The sequence below is a fragment of the Rhinolophus ferrumequinum genome, chromosome 19, assembly GCF_004115265.2.
Source record: "Rhinolophus ferrumequinum isolate MPI-CBG mRhiFer1 chromosome 19, mRhiFer1_v1.p, whole genome shotgun sequence".
NCBI classification, from domain to species: domain Eukaryota; kingdom Metazoa; phylum Chordata; class Mammalia; order Chiroptera; family Rhinolophidae; genus Rhinolophus; species Rhinolophus ferrumequinum.
Window position 1 is genome coordinate 34,974,453 of NC_046302.1, and position 24,551 is coordinate 34,999,003.

A 24,551-nucleotide genomic window follows, 5' to 3' on the forward strand; every position below is an offset into this window, starting at 1 on the left:
ATGCTTTGGAATTTCCTAAAATCTCTCAAAGGTTCATGAACTCCAAAAAGGCAGCATCTGCCCTCGGCATGTCCTGTACCTTTTGCTAAGCACCCCCAAGCCCAGGACTAGAGGCAGATGGCCTTGTTTCATAGCTTAGCCTCTCCCAGGCACCTTTAAGCCCAGTGTGGGTGGCAGCCATGTGGTTGTAACCCTGGTCAGGGCACAAGCAAAGGCTGAACTTGGCCAGTGGTGGGGCCCCTCCCAGGAGGCCACTGGGTAGGCACAACTGCTGGCCAGCTTTGGACAGAACTGGAGCACCACCCAGCTGCCTCTGGGGAAAGAAATACCCAAAAGTCCAAGTGGGAAGGCAGCAGAGCCCTGCTAAAATGAATTCTGCTCCATAGGGTCAGCCCCTGCACAACAGCTCCTCCACTGTAGTCATGGTCAGTTCTCACAACCTATCAGCCTAGGAGCCAATTACTCCCATTGACATGCGAACAACTACCAAGGCTCAACTACAACAGGAGGGCACACACAACCCATACAAGGGACACACCTAGAGCACCCAGTTCAGGTGACCAGGAAGACTGTTTCATTGGGCCCTACAGGACACCTACTACATAAAGCCACTTTACCAAGAGACATAGTAGCTCCACTGAATACATAGAAACCAATATAGGGAGTCAGCCAAAATGGGGAGACAAAGAAACATCCCAAATGGAAGAACAGAACAAAGCTCCAGAAAACTAAACAAAATGAAGAAAGTAATCTATGAGATGCAGAGTTCAAAACACTGATTATAAGGATACTCAATGATCTCAGTGAGAACTTGAGCAAAGTGATAGGAAACATAAAAACGGAGATAGAAAACATAAAAAAGAACCAATCAGAAATGAAGAATACAATAACTGAAATGAATACGTTAGAGGGAATCAACAGTAGATTAGATGAAGCAGAGGATTGAATCAGCAATTTGGAAGATAGATAGCAGAAAACACCCAATCAGAATGGCAAAAAGAAAAAAAGAATCCTACAAAAAAATGAGTATAGTGTAAGGGGTCTCTGGGACAACATAAGTGTACCAACATAAGTGTACCAACATTCGCAACTTAGGAGGACCAGAAGGAGAAGAGAGGGAGCAGGGAATTGAAAATCTATTTGAAGAAATAATGATGGAAAACTTCCTTAATCTGGTAAAGGAAATAGTCGTACAAGCCCAGGAAGCACAGAGAGTCCTAAACAAGATGAACCCGAACAGGCCCACACCAAGAATCATTATAATTAAAATTCCAAAGCTTACAGACAAAAAGAGAATCTTAAAAGCAGCAAGAGAAAAGCAGTTAGTTACCCATAAGAATGTCAGCTGATTTCTCAACAGAAACTTTACAAGCCAGAAGGAATTGGCAGGGAATATTCAATGTTATGAAAAGCAAGGACCTACCACCAAGATTACTCTACCCAGTAAAGCTATCATTTAGAATCGAAGGACAGATATAGAACTTACCAGACAAGAAAAATCTTAAGGAGTTCATTACCACCAAACCAGTATTACAAGAAATGTTCAAGAGTCTTCGTTTAGAAGAAGAAGAAAATAAAAGATAAAATATATGAATAATAAAATGGCAATAACTACATATCTATCAACAATTACTTTAAATGTAAATGGAGTAAATGCTCCAATCAAAAGACATGGGGATAAGAAGGAAGACCCTTACACATGCTGCCTACAAGAGACTCAGTTCAGATAGAAAGACACACACAGACTGAAAGTAAAGTGATGGAAAAATATGTTTAAAGAAAATAGAAAAGAAAAAAATGTTGGAATAGCAATACTTATACCAGGCAAAATAGATTCTAAAACAAAGGCTAAAGCAAGAGACAAAGAAGGACCCAGCAATCCCACTTCTGGGTATTTATTCAAAGCAACGCAAATGCTACTTTGAAGGGGCATGTACATCCATATGTACATTACAGCACTATTTACAATAGCCAAGAAATGGAGGCAACCTGGGTGTCCATCAATGGATGAATGGATAAAGAAGAGGTTGTACATATATACAGTGGAATATTACTCAGCCAAAAAAAGAAACAAACAAACAAAATCTTGCCATCTACAACAACATGGATGGAATTAGAGGGTATTATTCTGAGTCAAGTAAATCAGACAAAGACAAATGCTGATTTACCTATATTGGGATCTAAAGAACAAGATCAATGAACAAACAAAAGAGAAATAAACTCATAGATACAGAGAACATTTTGGGGGTTGCCAGATGGGAGGGGGTTTGGAGGGATGGGGGAAAGATTAAGAAGTACAAATTGGTAGTTACAAAATAGTCATGGGGATGTGTAGGGTATAGCATAAGGAATATAGTCAATAATATTGTAATAACTATGTATGGTGTGAGATGGGTACTAGGTTTATTAGGGTGATCACCTCTTAAATTATATAAATGTCTAATCACTATGTTGTATACCTGGAACTAATATGATACTGTATATCAACACTAATTGAAAAATAAAACTAATATTAAAAAAAGAATTAAAAAAATAATTGAGCACATCCATTGGATGTAAGCAAGTTTTATTAGGATCTTTTGCATGGTTTTATCAGAACAATTTTATTTTATTAAGTCAATAAAAATTTACAAAGAAAAAAAGATTTGACTTAATTAAAATTAAAATCTTTTGCTCTTCAGAAGATACGTATGAAAATGGAAAGGCAAAGGCACACTCTGGTTAAAAATATAGCAAAACACATATCTAATGAAAGATATATTTAGAATATATAAAGTACTCCTACAACTCAATAAGAAGAAAATAATCAATTTAAAGTAAAAGAGCAAAAGATTCTAAAGACACTTGACCATATGAGATATACAAATGGCAAATCAGCACATGAAAAAGCACATTAGTCATCAGGGAAAAGCAAATTAAAACTTCAGTAAGATACCAGTACATTCCCATTAAAATGGCTAAAATGAAAAAGACTGATAGTACCAACTGCTTGCAAGGATATGGAACAACTGGAATTCTCATATACTACTGCTGGGGATGCAAAACGGTGTGACTACATCGAAAAACACTTTGACAGTTTTTTAAAAAGTTTAAAAAGTACCTTTAATATGAGCCAACCATTCCACTCTCCTTAGGTATTTACCCAAGGGGGAAAGAAAGCATACATTCATGGAAAGGCTTACACACAAATTTTCATAGCAGTTTTATCATGAGCCCAAACTGGAAACAAGTGAGGGCACAAATTATAGTGTATCCATACTAAGGAATATTACTCAGCAAGAAAATTGAATAAATTATTAACACAGGCAACAACATGGATAAGTCTCAAAATAACTATGCTGCATGAAAGAAACCAGACTTAAAAAGAGTACATACTGTAAGATTCTATTTATGTGATGTTTGAGAAAATAGGAACTAATCTATAATGAGAAAAAGTAGATTGGTGATTGCTTGGGGTGGAGAGAGGGAGAGGAGGAAAGAATTCCATATGATCAGAGAAAAAATTTGGAGATGATGATTTGGGATGTTAATTTCTTGATTGTAATGATGTTCTCATGGATGTATAGAAGTTAAAATGGGCCAAATTTTGCATTTTAAGTACATGTATTTTACTGTATGTCAATATTACCTGAATAAAAGAGTTTAAAAATTGCTCCCAGACTCGTAGTGTGGCAATTCATGTTGCAATTGCTGGCTTCTCTTTGGAAGATAGAAGTTATAAAGAAAACGAGTGACTTAAACTTTGGGTTTAAGCAGTGCTTTCTCTGGAGACTTCTTTTAGAATTCATGTGTTCCTGCGAGGGGGAATCACTCCCTGAGAAGTTGGAGTGAGTTATCAGTTATTCAAGCTCGTCTGAGTTTCCGAACGTTAGTTTTCTCTATCAGAAAACAGCCATAACAATAACGACCACAGAAGACTGATGAGAAGGTTACACAAGGCAGGCACCGTACCCAGTATCGTGATTCTGTAGAAGGATCCTTTCCCTTCTCTTTCCTGTCTCTTTGCCACAAAGCTAAGCCCATGTGGCATGTGTAACATATGCTCAATAAATCCTTGGTGTTTGAATTATTCACCATTTTGCTCTTTGTAAATTCAGTTAGTAAAGGCATCTAAAACACTGAATCAATTTTCCAAACTTATTTTTTAAGTCTTGTCATAAAACAAGAGCAGACTTGGAGTACATGAAACTAGAGTGCACAGGATAAATTCAACTCCTGACATAATTGTATTTTCACTAACGTAGTTCCTTACAGAAATGTGAATCCCCCCCTACACGAAAGCATCAAGTCAAGATTTAATCATAAAAGGAGACTCTTGATCATGAATTTTTTGATTGGTAAAACAATTCTTTTGAAAGTTCAGTCGTATGAATTTATCTAGGTCTTACATGCATAATTCTTTAATCCAGAAAAAAAAAGGATAAGGTTTGACTAATTTAAGAAAGCATACATTCAGGAATTTAAACAACAAATGTCTTTTTTAATAAACCCTCCATCTGGAATATGCCACTGATGCACTTCTTTCAAGCTGTTCCTTCTTGCCTCTTCAGTCTGACATGAAAGCCCAGGAAGCTACTGGGAGAGGAGTACAAGTATTCTATTTCTAAATATCTTCAGTAGGGCCATAGAAAAGTTCCTTGTCAGCCTCAGGCATTTGGAAGCCTTGGTTGATACTTAAAGGCAGCTTGCGACCCCAGGACTGATTCAATCAGACAGAAAGCCCTTTAGATACTTCGGGGTAACTAACCAGCACGGAGTTACGAAAAGCTGCAGTCTGGTCAGAGATCATTGCTACAAAGCTGTATTATCCAGCTGGAAAAATATAAAGCAGCTACATTTCTTCAAGCCATTATGTAGTGACCACTGAAATGCTGTGGTCATATCAAAAAACCACCAGCAAAGAAATTTAAATCCATCACAAATTCAGTTTGATTAGTTTGGAATTTGTGTTGTTCCAGTAGTGCTTGAACTGAAATTTGCCCTTTGTTTAGAAAATCCTTTTTTCCAAAGGTGGCTTACCAGATGGTGCAGTGATTATAGTGGAGCTCCTTACGATATATTCAAGGATATTATCTTTTTTGAGAATTCGAATATACTTCAAAATTTCTCACTTGTAGGAGGTTCTTAGGCTTATAACACCCATGCCACTCAATTTAATCTCTTCATTAAATGTACATCTTTGAGATTCAAATTACTTTTTGCTCATATAACCCCCACTCGATAAATACCCCAAGTACTACATCCCTGGGGTGCGATAATTCTGAGGCCCATGTTCTAAACGATTTTCTAGTTCCCCAGATGAATTAAGTTCCAGTTGTCTACAGGGTAACTTGCTTGAGGACACAGCCTTTATTGGTCTTTTTCTTTCCTATCTGCCCCGTCCTCTCCCCCACCAGTGTTTTCTGGGATCACCTTCTGAATAAACCATTGCACTTGAATCTTTATCTCAGCATCCTCTTTGTTGGAATCTGCACTAAGGGAGACCTGTGCACTTTGGGGGTAAGCAGTGCTTTCTGTGGAGACTTCTTTTAGCATTCATATGTTCCTGGGAGGGAAAAACACTCCCTAAAAGTATGGTGTGAGTCAGCTATGAAGGAATAGGAGTAAGGTAATATGTTACTGAGTAGGGCACCTCTGAAGACAGAGAGAACATGACGTGTTGGAAGGACACTTTGCTTTCCAACAATGATATGGGGGTGCTTGCCCACTTTATCCCCAACTCTAATGAAAAGCTGGGACTCTTACAGGTGGGTGTATTAGTTACTCAGGCTGCCATAACAAAATACCACAGGCTGGGTGGCTTAAACAATAGAAATTTATTTTCTCATAGTTCTGGAGGCTAAAATTCCAATATTTTGGCTTCTAGCGAGATCTCCTTTCTTGGCTTGCAGATCTCTTCTTTATCTCTGTATCCTCGCATGGCCTGTTCTCTGTGTGCACAGGGAAAGAGATCGGTGTTGTATCTATTCCTGTTCTTCTAAGGATGTCAGTCATGTCGGATTACGGCTCCAATCTTACGATCTCACTTAACATTTATTACCTTATTGGCCCTATCTCCAAATTCAGTCACATTGGGGGTTAGGGCTTCAGCATATTGAATTTTAGGTGGACTCAATTCAGTCTAAAACAGTGCAAGTGAAGAGCTGGAGGGTGGCAGGTCTGAAAGAACTCCTGTTCTTCCTTCCATCCCTAGAGTATTGGGGTTGTGCAAACATCCCTTGCCTTCTGCAATCCATGAAGGGGATCTTCATTTAGTGACCATCTGCTCTGTGGCAGGCTATTTGGTATAACATTTTAATTCTCCAACCAACCAAATCCTATGTTACAGGTACTTCTTATTTTCTAGACCAGGAAATGGAAGCTCAGAAAAGTTAGAGCAAGCTAGTACACGAGCCAGGATCCAAACATAATGCTCTTTGTTTTTCTACTCTATTACTGTGATTCTTTGCACTGATGAATAGTTTAGACAATTAATTGCAGTTCTAACTTTCTGTATTCTTCCCTGATATTCAGCTTTTGTCAATTGTTAAAACTTGATGGTGAGGCTTCCAGACAGAGACATACAGTTGTTGAGTTATAGGTAATTAAAAGTTATTTTTTTCCATTGGAGATTAATTATGCATAAATAAGTGAAAACATTTTGAAATTATCATAAAAAAATCAATGAAAAAGACACTTATTTAACAAATACCTAAAGTACAAGGAGAATTTTCATGGAGGAAATTTATGAATGTACTTAGGATCATTAAACAGGAATGTTCTTACATTTCCTTCCAAATATGGACATCAAGCATTGTTATCTTGCCATTTCATTCACTTATCTGTGCATGGTATTCTTATTTTATAAAAAATGTTATGCTAGGTCGTGCTCTGGCTGTACATACTACAGGATGTATTTAAGGTCCCGTTTACTCTAGTAAAGGCAATAAAGACAAATGCTCACAAAACTATTGAGAAAGAAAGTACGAGCTGAGGAACAGAATGATCCAAATGAAAAAACAACCCACTGTCTGTATCTTTTTGTGTCCGTTTTTACCAAATCTCTGCCCCAACACTTCTATACTTTTAGGCAGTTTGGTATAGCTTGGAATAACTGTGACTCTACTGCATACCTTTTTCAGGAGAGGAATATAATTGAAAATACCCAAATCATTGAATTATTGGATATTGAGGCTTGAAGCCTTCTTTGAGGTCACATGAGCCCGTGTTTAGCTCTTTGCAGGAATATTTTTCTGCTGTGGTACGTACTTCATCTTCTGTGTGAAAACCTCTAGTGGTAGAGTATTTACATTCTGATGGTGCTCAGCCTAGGAATATGGAGGAAACATTAATACAAGTATAAGTAATCTCTCAAATGGAAGTTTCATGGATTGCTTATGGAGTTTGTTTTTTTCTCTAAGGGATATATTATTTCATTTCATTTTTTCTATTATATGTGCTGTCTTGCTTCCATCATCCTTAAGAAGGTGGTCACACTCATTTTCACAAGGTATTTGCAGGTCTACTGCACTCCTTTCCCATAATACTTCACAAAAAAACTTAATGTGGGTGTAATTAAGTTCTCAGTTGGTGGCTGACACCTTGAGCTGTCAGCATCTTCTGCTAACCATTCAGATACAAACACAAACATGCTTACACACAAGCACACACAGGAACCCCTGCGTTGGCACATTTCATAGTTCACAGTTAAAGAGAGCCATAATCGATGGCTTTTAGTATAAGCTCACCCTCCGGGAAGATAGCCTTCCTTCTTAGAAAGAAGTTGATGAGATTTGCCATCCCATCCACCATCTTATGGCTCTTTATGGCCAAAGGAACAACGGAAGTCTACTTCAAGATGGAAACCCTGTAATCACATAATCATATCTTTCTTTTTTTCTTCTCGTTACCAAACAACCCCCTAATTCTTCACCTGCTGCTTCTATGGCATGGTTTCCAAAATCCTTATAATCGTGTCTGCTTTTCTGCTTTTATTATTTACCGATCTGTCTTCTCAAAAATGGTTTTCACATGTGATCACAGTAACCTGTGGTGAACCCTGAGTATGTTGCCTATATTACCACCTTTGCTCCCTATATCACACTTCTAATACAGACTAAGATTTCAGGAGCTATAAGATATCACACTTACATAATTGGTTGTTATTGGGCTTGCAAGTCAACCAGGGATTTTCACTTGAATTCTGGTAAACCAGGTGTTTGGTGTTGTCTTTAATGAGATGAGCGTTCTTATAAAAGCAGTAGGAGAAGCCGCTCTTGCTTCCTTTCTGCCAAACAGTGAGGAGACTGATCTCTAGGAAGCAGGCCCTCACGGACGATGACTCTTCTGGGTACATAACCTGAACTTCCCAACCTCCAGAATGGTGAGAAATAAATGTATTTTGTTTATAGAACACCTAGTTACGGCATTTTGTTATAGCAGCTCAATGGACTAAGACATTTTGATTGATAAGCACTTTTATGTGTATCAATTCATTTGAGCAGTGTAAGATCTAAGATAGAAATGACAGGTATTGTATCCATTTTGTAAATGAGGAAATGAAGCCCCAAAAGGTTAAGTGATTTGGCCATCATCATGTAATTTCTAAGTATTTAAACAAAATACCTTTTGGTTTCATTATCTCGTTTAGTGTGGTGAAATTAAGATGTATTTTGTTGTTTATAGAATTTGCAATAATGTCCGAGCTAATTGTCTTGTAAAATGTATTTTATAGCATGAGCATAGTGTTAAATAGATTTTGAGAAGACATAAATTATCCCAATTCACAACTCTAACAGAAGAGCCAATTTCATTTTAGCATATTAGTTTCATTCAGTTTTAGTTGGTATGTATCCATATTTTATGTAATCATAATAGTAGGAATTATACATTTCTGAATCTGAATTTTTAGTTAACAATGTTATAAACATTTTTGCTTGTTGTTGTGTAGAGCTCCTTGCCGTTATTTTTAAAATTACATCTTATTGAGTTTAATAGTTTATTTTTTAAAAATAGTTTAGAATATGTTCCAATGACTACTTTTTTTTTTTTTTTTTAAATTTTATTGGGGAAGGGGAACAGGACTATATTGGGAAACAGTGTGTACTTCCAGGTCTTTTTCCAAGTCAAGTTGTCCTTTCAATCTTAGTTGTGAAGGGTGCAGCTCAGCTCCAGGTCCAGTTGCCGTTGTTAGTTGCAGGGGGCACAGGCCACCAGCCTTTGCGGGACTCGAGGAGTTGAACTGACAACCATTGTGGTTGAGAGCCCACGCTCCAACCAACTGAGCCATCCGGGAGCTCAGTGACAGCTCAACTCTAGGTGTCGTGTTCAATCTTAGTTGCAGGCGGCGGAGCCCACCATCCCTTGTGGGAGTCGAGGCAACCTTGTGGTTGAGAGCCCACTGGCCCATGTGGAAATCGAACCGGCAGCCTTCGGAGTTAGGAGCATGGAGCTCCAACCGCCTGAGCCACCGGGCCGGCCCGCAATGACTACTTTTAAAATTTATTTCCTTAATATAAATTTTTAAAACTAAGTAAGAAAGTAGGCGTATCGATATGGGTAAAACTATATATATCCATATTGCATTACAAAGAGGTTGTGCTTACAGTAATGTAGACATGGCCTAACAATGGGTTCTAAGATTTAAATTATTTATTTTGTTAACTTTGGTATAAAATGCTGTTAGATCATGTTTTCATTTTCATCTTTCATTACTGGTAAAGTCAAACAGTTTCCCATGAGCTTCTCTTCATAAACTTTTTTGCCCCATTCTTTACCGATTTACCTATTTTAAAAATTTTTATCAAACTACCTACCAAACATTTCTGAATCCCAATGGTGGATGAAGTTTATGTTGCAGTCTGGACTCTGGATGACACTGTAATTAGCCATAAGACTGAATAAGTCTAAAAAGGGATAATTCTCCCTGTTAAACCTGGTTGTTTTGGGGGGTGGTCTATTTTGCAAAGGGCTCAGGTGAACCCCAGCGGTGGCCCTGGTGTGCTGGGTTTCCCATTCTCTTGGCAGAGGTAAATGCTTCAGCCAGGCACACCTGGACTTTCCATGGAGTTTTTGCTGTAGGAGAGAGGCCTCACCTTTTGTAGCTTTCCCTTTCTAGGGGGAGACTATTAGAATACCTTTTATAGCTCGAGATGAATAGACTACCTCAGCTCAAAGCACTTTGACCTTAGATGTCAACTGTTAGCACCTACTTACTTACCTTGTGGGAAATTGGGTCTGTACACAGCCTGTTCTGCTTGGAAGGAGCCCTCAGTCCCACTTTGCTTTTCATCAGACTGTCCAGGTAGAGGGTGGGGGGGGCTCATGTATTTAATAACAGGCTTGTACATCCACAGAACTGAAATGAAATAAGGCACTGAGAACCATCATAAAATATAACATGATAGACAAGATCAAGTCTGGTTAACACTGGCATGAGCATTTCTCTACTAATGAGGGTGTGGGAATGTGTTTTTCAAAGACTTTCCTAACTCTAACATGTGGGTATTAAAAGCATTTTGGCTGCATGTGCGTGTGTGTGTGTGTGTGTGTGTGTGTGTATGTGTGTGAGAGAGAGAGAGAGAGAGAGAGAGAGAGAGAGAGAGAGAGAGTCAGAAATTGATGAATCGCATTATAGTTAGAAAAGCAAACATTCCCTGTCACCAATTCCAAGTATATTTGTATATTTGTATATTAGATAATGCATGACTGATCTTAAAGAATGAAAACTTGAGTTTTAATATGATCATAATCACTCTTCTGCCGATTTAATATCTTTCCATTTCAAATAATTTTTAGCTGCTGTGTTGGGATATTCTCTTCTTAATTTTCATACTTGCATTTGTTTTCTATGAATAGAATGTTAGAATCAACAGAGCAAAACTTTAAAATTAAAGTTTTTCCTTTTTCTTTTGAAAAGCATTTTAAATTTTACAAGTACACTTTCTATTGATGTTTAATATACCTGCAGAGAGGTGCACATAAGCATATGTCTCAGTTTCCACAAAGTGAACAAACGTCTGTAATTAGCACCAGATGAAAAAAATAAAAGATGTTCGGGTCCCAGAAGGCCCTCTTGGGTCCCCTGTCCATCATTATCCAGACCCCATCTCCACAACAGTAACTACCATTCTCTAGTATCATGGATTAGTTTTGCCTGTTTTTGAAATTTATATAATGGAATAATTCAATATGTCCTCTTTTATATGTTTGGTTTCAAGCAGTAATTACATTTTGTAAGTAAGCCTGCATAGGGGCTAAGAATGATTTGCATTTAACCATCCTTTTTTCAAAGTTCCTTTGCAATTATATAAGCCATGCATGATCAGTATAGAAACTTTGAAAAGTATAGAAAAGTCAGGAAATAAAACAATGCACCTTTCATATTCTTCTCACTCAAAGACACCCATTTGGTATATTTCCTTCTAGTATTTTATCAAGGCATTCATTAAGTAGTAAATTTATACATCAAATGTTTATGGAGCATCCGTAATATGAAGTCACTATGCTGGCACCAGAAAAACATGGACAAACACACTTGTTTTTACATAGTTATAATGAAACACTTTCTAAGCTTTTATACCTGGCCTTTGCACTTGACGTTTTAGTGGAGGCCTTGTGCGTTTCCATGCTGGCTGGTTAAAAGAAGGGCGAGAGGGAGGAGAACCCATAGTTAAGTGCCAGCTCTCAGGTCCTCAGTTTGCTTATGCTGGGAACTCACAGCCTCAAAGAAAACAAAAGATTTCCCTCCTCCCCTCCTCGTGGAGGGATTGGAAGGAGAGGAAATGGGAGTGAAGAAGAGAGAGGTGCTGAGGGGTTGCAGTGACAGGGTGACTTCCTGCACCGTAATGGTGGGCATAAGGGAATGTGCTAGACTGGTAACCGGTACGTGAGTGAATAAGGACTTTGAGGCTTCAAAACTGGGGGCAAGTCAAGGGTCAGGAGATCTGGAAAGGAAGGCTTTGACTGGGGGTAACTAAGGACTGGAAAACAGTGAGCGAGGAAGAGCAGTAAATTAATCTTAGGTGTAGATGCAAGGAAGACTGGGTATTCATAAGCTCAGAAAAGAAAATTGGAAGAGAAAAGAAATGTAAGAAAAGTGAGCTGGTCCTGGACCAAGGGCTTGGGAAGCTCTGGATATTAAGACCAATGAAGGAGGACACTGCAACCTGGAGAGTAGGCCATAGGCTGCAGATGTGCCCAATCCAACCCCCTTCAGGGAAAAAGAGGAGCTGATATTGTAGGGAGCTTCTCATGATCTCACCCTTTTAGGGCACAGGAATGGAGAGTTCAGAAATTAACTCATAAACTCACCTGAAATTTTTAGGTTTAAGAGAATGTTACAAAGCCTGCTCCGTTGATAAGATAACCCTCGTTTTCATTTGCACACATTATCTTGTGATGGTATCATGGCAGGTAGGAATAGAACTTTGGAAACTAGTTCTAACAAATATCTTTAACATTTAATTCAACAACAGTTAATATGGTAACTATCATAATATTGGTTACAATGTATTGAGGGCCTTGCAGTCTTAGACCTAATGGACCTTATCACATTTTTACAACAATCATAGGACATAGGTAAGTCTTTCCTCATTTTACAAATGAAGAAACTGAGTTTCAATATGGACTAAGTACTTTGTCCAGTGAGACTCAGCAAACACCCGACAGAGAGAGTCTATATGCCATCTGAACTTTCTATTAAGTGGAAGCAGGGAGCCTCTTTGCAAGGAACACTCAACCCAGAAGACTCTATCAGCAATTACCTCTGATTACACAGGGGAGGTGGGAATGTGAGCAGGGCCATTGAATGGGTTCGGGGAGCCCAATGTCCCCAGGGCTCAGTGGAGAGTTCCAGAACACATATTCATTTGTCTTGTTACTAAAGAGGTAACCAAGGTTGTGATGTTGGAGATGCCCAGCAGAGCTCTATGATGGCAGAGATGCTGGAATTAGAAAGCCAACCCTTCTCCCCAGCGTAGGTGCCAGATGCTTGCATGTGCATAGCAAATATCTTCAAAGAAAAGGTTTTGTCAGGCTGCAGGCGGCATTCCCTAGCCTGTCAAGTTCAAAACCTGATTACCTATTCTCAGCTGAGTTTACTTTTTAATCTGGTGAGCATTTATCACTTTCAAAAAGTCTTCATAGGCACAATAAACATTTAAAAACATTTAGAAAGTCACGGGGACTCGAAAGCTCTTTTCTTCTTAGGATGATTTTGCTTCCAGTTTTTGTAAGATTGTTCCTGCCCTGTCTTCACTTCCTGGCACCTGCTGAAACAGTTCTCCTGACCTTTCAATGAGAACGTTTGTATGGCATTCTGGGAATGCTGAAGGGGATTTGAGGGAATTTTCTATAAAATGGTGAAAACAGTCATCACCTTTTCTATATATTATATAAGACGAATACATATAAAAAAAATGAAAGAAGAGAGTAAATATTTGTAGAATTCCAGCTGAATTCTTTTGATTTTCATCGAGAAACATGAGCTTTCTTCTATGGATATAACTTTTGAATACAAGGGTTAATGCTTGAAATTACTGCATACACTTTCTGATTACGAGTTTTTAATTATAGCTTCAGATCATTGATTGTCTTCATCCACAAAGAAATTTTATTTCACAAATGGTTTCACAAAAAACTTAAAACAGTTTTTAGCAATCATTCTTCAATTTATTTACAACAGTTGAAATTGCATTTAAGGCTCTAATAGCTCTTTCTTTTATTTTATGGACTAATATTGACATTTATTGTGATGATGTGAAAAGATTAAAAACTAACTGAACTTATTCATATCAAGTATTTAGAAATAGTGGAGTTCTAATTTGCAGAACGTGCATGAATTGGTAACGCTCTCACCCTGCAGATGGCTTGTATGCTACTAATAAAAGGGTGCATTAGCTGCAGATGGACAGAAGTTTCAACATACATGAAGGCAGGGATTCAGGGCACTACCTGGAGCTTTGCACACCAGGCACTTGAACCTGGGCCCCCACCTGGCCCCCAAATGGCCATATCTTGAGCTACAGATAGAAGTGCTCTTTATCTACCTAGAATATGACATCCTCTAGCAGCCTTGTTGGTTCTTTTCTCTATTTCAGCAGCAGAGCTGTGCTTTGCAGCTGGCATCTGAAGTATATTGCCAAGTAGTACAGCACCTCCCTGTCTGCATTCAGGACACACAGCAGCACAAGACAAGCATCACTCATCTTGCCAGTGGCCTGGGGTGTATAATTCTGCAGACTCTGTTCCTCTTCAACATGCTTTAAGGAGCCTGGAAGCAGCCGATTATGTGCAACTGGCCTGTTGGCTTTGGCTCCGCTAAACCCCATCTGGCTGCCGCAGGGCTGATGGCATCAGTATCGCCTGGTACCTGTTGCAGAGTACATTTTGTTTATTTGTTTGTTTTTTGAAAGCTCTGATGTAGAGTGTCTAATTTATTCTTCCCCCTGAATTGTTAGGAACTTGAGCTCCCTTTTAAAAAATTTCTAGGTTCAGTTTACCATTTTACTCAGTGTTCTTACAAGCAGCCCATTGGGCAAGAGAAGAGGCAGCAAAGTGTAATTTCTCAGAGGTAGCTCCTGGTGCCAGACTGCCAGATTCCACACCGTAGCCAGTTGCTAGATGTGTGCCCTGTGTTCCTCTCCTCATCTATATAAAATAGGGAAAATAATAATGCTGTGTCCCAAGGGTTGTTGAGAGAATTAACTTAGTTAACGCATGTTAATTAATTTTTTAAAACATTTTTTTTCATTGGTTTCAGGTGTACAAAAGCGTGTTAATTTCTTACAACAGTGCCTAGCAGACAATGTCTAATAGTATTAGTTGATGATATTATTATTATTGTTTCAGTAGGAATAATAAGATGATATTGGTGATACTAAGAAGTTGATTATTACTCCAGTAGAGTGTTTTGTTTTGTTTTTTCTTAATGGAATTGGATTGGGAGAAATAAACAATGGCTATGAAATCTGAAGGGATTTTAGCTTTATCCAGTTACCAGACTGTAGTCTTTGCTTTGGGCTTCTAATATTTTCCATTTCCATTACATTTTTTGTAACCCAAATGGATATTAACCCTTCCCTTTTAACCACTTGGAACAAGATAACAAGCCAGGGTTAAGATTAGGGCTTGAGGCATGGAATAGCTACCTATGTCTAAGAAGACTGAATCCTGTATTTATTTTCATTGGGTTGGCTACAGTAACCTGCAGCTAATGAAAACACTCAGTGAAATAATTTTTAAAAAATGCATTATGCTCCTTGGTTTCCCGAGTCATCCTAATTTTTCACATTATCTGAATCTTGGATTCAGTGGTCTAGCCATAATAATCAGAAGACCACTTACAATTTTAGTCCTAACTAAAGACAGAAGTTGGCTTCACAATTGAAATGGAAAGTCTACAGGGGGAGCTGACTTTATGTCTTCTACCTATTACAGCTTTTGTCACAGAAAAGTGGATTAATATAGTAACACTTCATTGTAAATGGACATTAATGAATGTTAAATTACCACCAAATTCCTACGGAACTGCACATAACAGCTACTTTCACATTCAAAGAGTTTTTCATGATTAATGTTGTTGTAATGAATACCAAAGAAATTAATAACCATTTGTCACTTTAAAAAGTGTTGCCGATTAATTTTATGCTATTTTTCTATTCTCATTTGTCACAAGAATGAGAACCTAGAATTTTAATGACTAATATGTGGTGTGAATTAAAGTGGCCATGCCACAATGACCTTTGCAATATTCTAATCTTTGCTTGGCTGACCTCTTAGACCTCTTCCTGGCAACAGTTAGGCTTTTGAGAGGAGGGAGAGCTGAGCCTGTTGGGTGAGTGCGCAGAATGAGGAAATATTTTAAGACGTTTTTTCATAATTCATTGACTGTATTGGAAATTCAAATTTTTGTACTATTCATTATCTTGACAAACATTGTAATGTGTGGAGAATGTGGCACCACATAAATCCATTCTGGTGACAAAGAGTGTAATGAGAATGGGAAATAGTAGAAACCCAAAGCAATCACTTTACAATCTGGAAACTGGATAAAGCTAAGGTCCCACCAGGTTTCACAGCGGTTTATTTTTGGCACTCTTCATTTAACGATTGCTTTTTGTGGAAAACATAGCATGGCACCGTACCCATATACTCATAATGGGAGTTTGGACACATTCATTCGGAAAGTGGCCTCCATCCAAGTGGAACATCAATTTAATGAATTCATACCCTTTACTCTGTGGTGCAATGGTTTGACATCACTGATTTGTATTGAATGATTCACTCCTGTTTTAAAGGGACGTAAATATTTTCATGTATTAGTCTACTCATTTATTTCTTTTATTCAACTATTCAGTAAGTATCAAATAATGTGTATGCGTGGTGTTGTGCTAGCTAACGTTAGAGGCTTACAATCTGAAAAGATTGAATATGGATGAATGGACCCTAAAAAGTACAAATAGCCGAGGGTAGATCCATTCAGAACGAATATGGCTATATTGCATATGAAGGAGATCACTCTGGTATAAGGTTTTACAATTGTTTCAAGAAAACTTGAGCCTGTCAGACTTATCACATACACAGCACCAACAGTTGTGCTTACCACCTATTGTGAGAAGGCCTCATCCTAGAGTTTAGGGAGGTAGAATCCAATGAGCTACGGTTGTTTGACACCCTGTGTCACTCAAGTATACCAGTACTTTCGTGTTTTTGGTAATTGCATAACCCTATGCTTCGTCCAAGTGACTGAAAGTTGCAGTCAGAATAGTTTGGTGGTGGGCGTCTGAAAGCCCGCCGGTGGGCAGTCTGCAGTGGGAGTATATCCAATTGCTGAATTTCAAAGCAAGGTCATGGATCAGGACTAGGTATGGAAATTAACAGGGCAAGAATTAGGACTGGGATTTGGACCAGGTTGGACAGAAGGTATTGTATTTGAGGTCAGGAAATAGGAAATTAGGATCAAAAAAGAAAACAAGAAGTCATAGTAAGGCAAGAAGCAAGTGGAAGTAGCCCTCAGAACAAGGAAATTGGAAAGATCTGCAGTAGTGAGGCAAAGTGATAAAGAAGACTCTTGCTTTTGAAGTAGATTTTTGAAACATGGCTTTTATGATGGTAGCAGGTCAGTTTCAGTATGTGATAGTGACATCCGCATTCACTTTATCCAGAATAGTAGCACTTAAAGGAAACTTAATCTTGTTACCTAAATTTGCAGAAGGGAAGCCCTTAAGAGGTGACTGAAATATTATCTCCAGTGTATGGTTATCTGAGTGAAGAGCCATAGTCACCTTTCAGAAGGACTGTGGAGAGCAGTCGCGTACACACTATCTGTGGGGTTACTGGTCTTTACTCATCAGCACCTGGCCTCTCCTGCAGTTGATGGGTCCTGAGTTCGAGAATTGATTCAGGTGTGGAATTTGGCCAAGGATCATGACTTTCCATTAGGTGGATGACTGCCTTCTGCTTATCCATTTTTGATCTCTTTTCTTTATGACTTATTAAACAATAGCCTTGATGGCTTTTCAATCCTGTTGTAGGTCAACTCTACCATGGCTGCCATTCCCACCTTGTCACCTGTTATGATGATTTTGAGCTCCTTGCTTATGATGGTTAACTGCTACCACTTGTTTCAGGCTCTTGTTATCGCCATAAACAATTGTGCAGATATTTTTGAATCCTCCTTGTGATTTCTTCTTTAACTCATGGGATTCCAGTTCTGTAACAATATCTCCTACTACCTGTTGTTGTTGTTTTAAAAAAAAACTAGGTTTTTGGACTTAATAATTGCTAGGGATTATGGTATGCATCTTAATTTATCACTGTCTACTTCAGGTAAATACTGACTTAATTCCTGCAAAGTATCGCTCTAAACTTTACTATAAAATAGCTCAATTTCTACTTAATGAGTGGAGAGTTATTACATCCTTGAAGGAGGAATATCTATGTAAATTATTTGAGATTTTTCTACTTGGAAGATTTATTTATTCTCCTCAAGTTATTTTGATGTTATCATTTATAGCTGTATGTCCTCAAGGATATTTATTTTGTACTTTGAATTACAATTATATACTAATTTACTTTTTTCCTTCAAATTGTTTCAGTATTGGCCATTGGGAACTCTTTAGCTTGATTCCTATATGCCTTTGATATACCTTAGCACTGTAGGTTTTCTTCCTTTATGGAACTACAGTGTGCTCCAGGCTTACTTTGTATATTTCCTGCCCCAGTCCTAGAATCAGCCATTTTCTTTAAGGAGGATTGGTTTCTTTTTGTAGAGAATGGTATTAAAAACCAAGATCTAGGTGCTAGGTGTACTTTTTGTTACTAGGGTATCACTGCTTCTAGACACTCTCAGCTAAGAGGGCCAGGAAATACATGTGTATATTAGCTCATGTATATGTACATATCTGGAAATGTTTTCACATGTTAGTGTTTGTATCAATATTAAACCGAACCTGAGTTCATGCAGATGTCTTGAATTCCAGTCCATTGCCATACGGATCATTCTAGCCTCCTCTACATGCTTGTTTTGTAAACTATTGTTGGGAATATTTCCCGAAGTGTCCTAGAACCAACCTACAAAGGAGGACACGGTCGAGAGACTGAACAGAAAGGCTCAGAACTCTAAAATTAAAGAGTTTAGTAAGGGAAGTTACAGACAGAAGCAGAATCTTGAGTGGCAGCAAGAGTGTGAGTCACCAAACTGAAAGGGGATGGGGACCTGGTACAGATAGCCTTCAGGAACACAGGTGGCTTGTAGCCAGGTGACCCATGCCTGTTAGAGCTCTATATTCCAAAACAGTAAATGACTTAATGTGTATTCCAAAGTGGTAAACTACTTATCTATGTAAGAGCAGTACTTTCAAGTGATACAGGTGCACCCCTCCAGAGGTGAACTGGCCGTCACTAAGAGCAACTTGCTTTTTAAGATGGCTTCAGTCATGTCAAGCACCAGAAACCACTTTGCCTAACAACTGTGACTGCAATTGTGAGAAACCTGGCTCCCACATGTCCTCCATTCATTTTGCTTCATTGTTCAAATCCAGTATATACCATTTCCCCGAAAATAAGAACGGGTCTTATATTGAGTTGTGCTCCAAAAGATGTATTAGGGCTGATGTTCAGGGGATGTCATCCTGAAATATCATGCTAGGGCTTATTTTCCGGTGAGGTCTGATTTTCGGGGACACATAGTATGTACATCAGTATCAGAATTAACTCATACCCCCATGGGAAACACCTTTACCAGGTAGAGTACAGTGCTTATATACAATTTCTTTTGTCTTTGGTTTTACAGACTCCACTGATTTTCAAAATTGATTAGGTCAGCACACTTTTCCCAAACTCCTCTCAGTGAGGTTGTATCATACATTTGTAATACAGTTACATTGTTTTATCACATTCTATATTCCGTATTGGGATTCCCCTAACATCTTAAATGATTTTTTAAAATTTGCATTCATTAAGCTATACTCTTTTTGCTGTTAAGTTCAATAGGTTTTGACAAATCAGTGTCATGTATCTGTTATTATATATCATACAGAATAATTTCACAGTCCTAAAAATATCCTGTGCTTTAACTTCTGTTCATCTCCCTGAACCTCTGGCAGCCACTGATTTTTTTCACTCTTTTTTATAGTTTTGCTTTTTCTAGAATGTCATGTAATTAGGATTAGAGTATGTAGTATTTTCAGATTCTTTTCAAATTCTTTCACTTAGCAATATGTATTTACAGTTCATCCATGCCTTTTCAGGGCTTGATAGCTCATTGCTTTTTATCATTGAATAATATTTCATTGTATAGATGTGCCACAATGGGTGCCAAGTATCACCCATTCTAAGACATTTGGTTTTTTTCTTGATTTTGACAATTATGAATAAAACTACTGTAAACATTCATGTGCAGGCTTTTGTGTGGCCCTGTTTGCCCCACATTGAGTAAATACCTAGGAGTGAGATTGCCGGACCATATGCTAAATCTGTGTTTGGCTTAGTAAGAAACCGCCAAGCTATCCTCCAAAGTAGCTGTACCATTTTGCATTTTCACCAGGAGATGAATGAGATTTCCTGTTGCTCTGCATCCTTGCTAGCAATCGATATTGTCAGATTTTTGGATTTAAGCTAATCTATCAAAGTAGGTATGTAGTGGCTGTAGTGGTATCTTATTATTGTTTTAATTTGCAATTCCTTAATGACAAATGTTTACCATCTTTTCCATATGCTTATTTGCCATGTTTGTACGTTTGGCAAGGTGTTTGAATCTTTGGTTATTTTTTTAATTTTTTAAAAAATAATTTCAATAGTTTGTTATTGCTGAATTTTAAGAATTCTTTATATATTTTGGATGCAAATCATGTATCAAATATGTTTTTTTTGCAAACACATATTTTCTTCCAGTCTGCGGTTTACCATTTCATTTTCCTAACAGTGTCTTTCACAGAGCATACGTTTTTAATTTCAATAAAGTACAATTTATCTTTTTTTTGTCTTTATTGGATCATGCCATTGATATTGTATCTGAAAAATCATTGCTCAGCGAAGGTCATCTAGCTTTCTTTCTGTTTTCTTCTAGAAGTTTGACATTTTTATGTTTTACATTGAGGATTATGGTCTTTTTTGAATTTTTGTGAACCGTATAAAATCTGTACCTAAATTATTATTATGTTTTTTGCCTGTGGATATCCACTTATTACAGTACCATTTGCTGAAAGACTGTCCTTTTCCCATGGAATTGCCTTTGTTCTTTTGTCAAAGATCAGTTGACTATATTTGTGTGTGTCTCTTTTTGAGCTCTCTATTCTATTGATATTACTGTTTATTAATTTGCCAATACCATGCTGTTGTGATTATTGTAGCTCTGTAGTTTTCCTTAAAATTGAGTACTGTCAGTCCCCTGACTTTGACAACCATCTTCAATGCTGTGTTGGTCATTCTAGACTCTTTCCCTTTCAGAAAAAAAAACCAAAAAAAAAAAAACTTTAAAATCAATCTGACAATATCTATAAAAGAGCTTATCAGAATTTTTCCCCCCCTTAAGAAAGTCAGGAAGGCTAGCGGGGGCTGGAGTTGGCAAAATAGCCTTCTCCCAGGTGGGATAAAGTGGGATAAAGTCTTTCCCTCTGGAGCATAGATAGACCTTTGTTATGGAAAATGCTCCAGACACATTTCATGAAGTTTACTTGTACCCTTCCTCTGCTAGAGCCACACATGAGATGTTTGTTAGATCTTCACTGTAAAAGCATGGTTGTGTTCCTGATGGTAAAAAAAAAAGTGTGGAGATCTCTCTACAGCTGCTGCAACCCCCAGGAGTTTCTCACTCTCAAGCTAGTCTGAAGGCTTCAGCAATTCATCAAAATTACCATGTAAGTATTTTTATCAGTTTATTGCTTCAGTGGCTTCTGCTTTAGGTAAGCAGATATTGGCTGTAACTTTCTAGATTCAGCTATCTCTTCAGATTTAGAGTGATGGTTTGCCCAATGAAAATAGTTCTGAGTCTAAGAAAAGTCATTGACTTTCAGTTTCTTCATTTTTTTCTTGTTTTAAGGATGGAAGTAATAACTTTAATAATCTTTCATTTCAGAGCTGAAACTAGTTTACCTCAAATATACCTTTCTGTCACTTTCCTCTTTTCCTCTCCATCTGGGACTCCCATTATGTGTATATTGATAATTTATGATTTTCTGACAGGTCTGAGTTTGTTAATTTTTCTTTAATTTACTTTCTTTCTATTCTTCAAGTGGGATAATTTCTTTTTCCTGCCATCACAAATCTGCTGTTGAGTCTATCTGGTGAATTTCTCATTTTTGTTACTACATTTTTCACCTTGAAAAATTTCATTCAATTTTTTTTTTTTTTTATAATTTCTCTAATCAGATCCCCTATTGAGTCTTGTCAGCAAATTTACTTCAATGCTTTTAATATTATTTCCTTTATTTTTTTTGGATATATTTATAATAGCTGTACTTAAGTTTTTGATTGCTAAATCCTATAGCTACGTCTACTCAGCTTCATGGAGTGTCTTTTTTTCCTGACATATGGTCACAATTTCCTGTTTGTTTTTTGCATATTCTGTAATATTTTGTTGAAAACTGGACATTTCAGCTAATATAATATAGTAATTTTATATTCTGACTTTACTTTTTCTGTTTTTTGTTATTGTTGTTTTGATTTCTGTAACTTACTTGGAATTAACCTGTGGAATTTACCCGCAGTGGATAGTTGCTTGTCTCTGCTGATATATATATATATACAGCTGATATATATATATATACACATATATATATATATGTATGTATGCTGATATATATATACATATATATATGTATGTGTATATATGTATGTATGTATGTGTATATATATATATACACACACATATACACACACGTGTGTGTGTGTGTATATATATATATACACATATATATATATGCCAAAAAAATGTATACACATTTTAAGAGATGTTATCTATGCTCAAGCAGTAGTTTGCTGTAATCAGAAGTGTCTGGCTGCTGATGGTAACCACATTGAGCACCTCTTGTAATTGCAGAAGTCAAATGTGACTTGTATTCATCTTTTGTTGTCAGGAGCCTGGCTTCCTAGGAGTTACTCCAATGTCTGAATAGCTTAATGGTTAGCCAGTGATTGTGCTCCCATACTTTAAGCTCCTAAATCTTCCTCCCTATGCTGATTGGTCATCGTGGGAGTTGAGGGGCACGTTCAATGCCCAGCCTGTTCTCAAGTTTTCTGGGGCTTTTACTTTCAACTCTCTTGGGTATGTCTCACATACACACATAGATTTCTAGTTAGCCAGGGATGCACGAGAAGCTTGTCTCATCTCTTCCGTGGCTCTCTTGTAAGATTTTCCCGCTAAGTTTATGGCTAGTTTACCTCTTGCTCCAACCAGGACCACCTTAGGCTGGTAGAGCTGTAGAGCTGTCTGTTTCTCATTTATTTCTTACTGACAGTGCTGCCTGCTGTAGATTTTTTTCCTGTGCCTGAAATTGTGCCCACTCTCTCTGGCAGCAAAGCCATTGTACCTTTGCCAGCCCGACACTGGCAGCACTTCCATTATCACTGACTGAGCTGGAGGGAGGGGGTGATTTTTAGCACCAGGTGAGAAGACTATATACTCTGTTGTTTTTAGCTGAAGGACTGACAGTTTTCCACAGATACTTTTCAATTTATTGTTTACATTTGGTCAACTTTTTTCAGAGTCCCAAAATATTGTCCTTTTGGGGAGTAGGGAAAAGAATGATTGAACTCTCACTCCTCCGTATCTCTAAGGTCTCTCTCCTGGTTCTTTTTAGTAGGAAACTTTACTTCTAGCCCATCATCTTGTTGCAGGGAGCATTCATTGCAATCAGTTTAGTTGCTGTTTTTACATGTATATGATCAAATATATCAAATTCACACTGATACTTCCCATTCAAGCTTAGGATTGTGGGGTTTTAAAAAAATGTAATCTTTTTGATATTACATCTGTATGTTTTTACTCCACGTCAAAAGTCTTGGTTCTTAATAACACCAACATAGTTACTCAATTTATCTCACAATACATATGTACCCGTCTCAGATAATAATACCAACATGCTCACAAATGTGAGTACTTAAAATAGGTTTTATTTGCACTGTATTGTTTGTTTTATAATATAATACTGATGCTGATTTTATTTTATTTTTTTGCTGCTCAATATACTTGAATGATATTTGCTGCTTGAGTCAGGATATGTCTGCTTGTCCTAGAAAAAACATCTGTGTGTTATACCTTGCCAAATCCTTAAACATGTTGTGTTTTATATGCACGATGGATAATACAATACATTTCAATGAGGTTCAGAGAGCTATTCTACCGTCCAGTTCTGCACATTTTTATTACACCATAATTCTGCTCTAAACCTGATTCAGTTTACATTCCAACTTGATGTCAGACCTAATAATGTACTTTTAAAATATTGAATATTAAAGATTTTCAAAAGTAGTTTGAAAATTGGATATTTTCTGCCATTTTATAGCTCCTTCCATTTATGAGGGAGTCACATGACACTGGGATATTGACCTTGAACAGTGTTTTGGAAATATCACATCTCTGCAATTTCAGGAAGCTATTTGTAGAAAAATCGCTCCTTCATTTTATATACATAACAGTGGTAAATGGAGGAGCCTAGCTAGAGAATTTTACTCAGGAGTGAATTATATCTTGTATATTATCCAAACTCAAAAGAATAAAAACAAATCAAATAATAAACCTCCAAGTGCCCTTCCCCACCATTAATTTTTTTTGAAAAAACTAAATCATTTTCTAATTTTCCATCATTTTTAAATCACATGCAGAAGTAGAAATACTAGTAAAATAAACCCCCATGTACTCACCATCCAGCTTCAGAAATTATACACTCATAACAATATTCTTTTGTTAATGCCTCTGTCCACTTACTCCCATCTTGTATTTGTTTGATGCAAACACAGAAATCGAGTTATGTTCATCTGTAAACATTTTCACTGTTCATTTCCACAAGATAACACTTTTAAAAAACACCATAATTGCATTGTCACCGGTAAAAAAACAATAACTTCTTAAT